The following is a 2,954-nucleotide window of genomic DNA, read 5'->3' as shown; positions in this document are numbered from 1 at the left end:
GCCAAAGAGAGGAGTGAGAATGAGAGAGAAACAACTCTGCAGACACCAAGGCCAGTGAAGGAGAGGGAGGAGGTGCTCCAGGCACCAGAGCAGAGATTCCCCTGCAGCCAATGAGGAAGACCATGGTGAGGCAGGCTGTCCCCCTGCAGCCCGGGGAGGTCCATGGAGGAGCAGATCTCCACCTGCAGCCTGGGAAGGACCCCATGCCAGAGCAGGTGGATGTGCCCGAAGGAGACTGTGACCCCGTGGGAAGCCCGTGCTGGAGCAGGCTCCTGGCAGGACCTGCGGACCCATGGAGAGAGGAGCCCACGCTGGAACAGGTTTTCTGGCAGGACCTGCGGACCCATGGAGAGAGGAGCCCACGCTGGAACAGGTTTTCTGGCAGGACTTGTGACCCCACGGGGGACCCACGCTGGAGCAGTCTGTGCCTGAAGGACTGCATGCCGTGGAAGGGACCTACGCTGGACCGGTTCGTGGAGGACTCTCCCATGGGAGGGACCCCATGCTGGAGCAGGGGACGAGTGAGGAGTCCTGCCCCTGAGGAGGAAGGAGCAGCAGAAACAATGTGTGATGAATTGACCACAACCCCCATTCCCTGCCCCACTCTGGGGGAGGATGTAGAGAAATTGGGCTGGAAATTGTGACTGGGAAGCAAGGGAGGGGTGTGGGGAAGGTGTTCCTCAGGCATGGTGTGTGCCTGGGGAAAAGCCTGGCTGGCAGGATGGGGGAGATGGTGCTGGAGGTGAGGGAAGAGCTGGTGGGGGGACTGTGCTGAAGAGAAGGGAGGTGGCAAGAGTGGTGTCCTGGCAAGTGGCTTAAGCTGGGCTTCAGGGCCCATCCAGGGACGTAGAGATGAGCTGGGGGAAAGCAAAGCAACTGTGAGAGGTGGCAAAAGTGCAAATGGAGCACCAAAGGATGGAGAACAAAATAGGGATAAAAAGGGATTGTGAATAACTCTTTCCTGTGTTGCTGTATCCTTCCAGGGAAGGCAAGTGCTTCCAGGCTCAGTTTCATTCAACTCTGCTGCTGGGTCAGTTTCAGAAGATGCTGGTCAACCCTGCCTGGTCCCTGGTTCGTCAGAGGACAGACTACGGGCCTGCTCTTCCACTCGCTCCTGCTGCAGGCCGTGCGGAGTTTTGCTCAGACCGTGGGAAAACTCAGGCAGGAGGGGACTCTGGGAGGGGTCTTGCCCAAACCCCCCGTGCTCAGAGCAGCATCGGCTGTGAGGGCAGGCCTGGAGGCTGCTCAGGGCTTGGCCTCAGGTGCCTGGAAAACCTCCAAGGATGGAGCCTGCACGCCCTCGCCCTGCAGCCACCTCTGTTGCCTCCCTGGGAGAAAGTTTTGTGCTTGTGTCCCTGTCCCAGGCTGGAGGCTCTGCTCGTCCCGGGCAGCAGAAATGCCCCCTGTCGCGCAGGGCCCTGGGGGCCTGTAAGGAAGCGTAGCCGGCGCCGCGGGGAGGGAACCCCGAGCAAGCGGTACCCGCCCCGCGGAGAAGAGGGGGCGGCGGGGGCGGAGCGGCGTGCCCCCCCGACGCCTGATGTGCCGCTTCCTGGAAAAACCGCCGCCAGCGGGCCGGTTAGCTCAGTTGGTTAGAGCGTGGTGCTAATAACGCCAAGGTCGCGGGTTCGATCCCCGTACGGGCCAGTGCTTTTGCCCGCCTCGAGCTGGGGAGCTGCTGGAGGTGGCGGGAGGGGGGCGAAAGTGAAAGCGAACCAGGGATGGACAACAGGAGCAAGGGCAGTGCGAGCTGGGAGGAGAAAGTGCAGTAGTGGGAAATGAGATAAGAAAAAGAAATATGTAGGTAGAAAGTGCACTCAGTGAAACTGTACATCTTCCTTTCCGTGGGACACCACCACATAGTCAGTACCTCTTGCTTCAGAGAATCTAGTGCTTCTGCCAGTTAGCATTGGGCCTGAAGAAAGCTTGCGGGATTTCAGATGGTCCTCACTTTCACTTCATAATCACCTGTAACTAATATTTCATATCAGGTCTTTAGCTCATTACATGAGTATAACTCTTTGATAGCTCTCTATTGTCAGAGGCTGGAACTAGTGATGCTGAAGTGGGAGGGTTTTATTTCTTTTTCTTTTTTTTTTTTCCTTTGGAGCAGGAGGACAAGCAGATCTCCCTTGACAGCCTGATTTTTCAGAGAATGTTCTGAACTCCATATAGGAGATATCCAGATTTGATACACACACTGCAATCTGAGCCTTAATTTTTATTTATGTACTATTTATTCAAGAAAAAAAATCCAGGCCAAACTGAGATGTTCTAATAGAGTAGCATGTCCACAAGAGCAGCTGAGATGGATCCCTGCTGGCTCAACTGGCCTGTGTCTAAGAAACTTCACTTAGAAGCTCAAGACAGTTATTATTTTTGTCCTATTTACCTCTGAACTGAAATGGGATTTTTTCCAGAGGAGGCAAACTTTCTGGTGCAAATGTTTTCCTTGCAGAAACCGGTGGTTTCATCATTGGAGCTGCATACAGACAAGCCACACCTGCTTTGGGAAAACATCTTGAGTTAGCAGCATTCTATTGATTTCTTTCACAAATTTGCTAATATTCTCCTTCACTCTCCAGGCCTGTTGCTTAAGGCTTCTTCAAAATAGATGGTAATAATAAAAAAGAAAAAATGAAGGAAGAAAAGCAGGTGACACTCATGTCAAAGAGTTTTTACATTCCGTCTTCCCCACAGTGTCACCAAGGTGCAACAAGGGCACATGAGAAGTGTCATTCCAAAGTCACAATGTAATTTTTAAATCATACAGATGAATATTCATGTTATCTAGCATCCAAACTGCTGTCATGACTCCATCAGATGTCAAGGGGGAGTAACGTGGTGCTGGTTTGACCTTCTGTCTTGCTACTCCACTCAATGATCCTCCTCAATTCCGTTGGGTCCACTTAGAGTGGTCAGGACTCCACTGCATATAATGACATCCATTTTAAATG

The 2,954-nt window shown here is 53.0% G+C and overlaps 1 non-coding gene across 1 annotated transcript; it reads left to right on the top strand.

The window, feature by feature from the left end:
* Nucleotides 1-1,570: 1,570 nt before the first annotated feature.
* TRNAI-AAU (transfer RNA isoleucine (anticodon AAU)) lies at nt 1,571-1,644 on the top strand. The gene has a single exon. It is a non-coding gene; the product is annotated as a tRNA-Ile (tRNA).
* The last annotated feature ends 1,310 nt before the right edge of the window (nt 1,645-2,954 follow it).

Source organism: Haliaeetus albicilla, chromosome 6 (assembly GCF_947461875.1).
Source record: "Haliaeetus albicilla chromosome 6, bHalAlb1.1, whole genome shotgun sequence".
Lineage (NCBI taxonomy): Eukaryota > Metazoa > Chordata > Aves > Accipitriformes > Accipitridae > Haliaeetus > Haliaeetus albicilla.
Note: the sequence above shows the minus strand (reverse complement) of the source record. Positions and strands in the feature narration are given on the sequence as shown.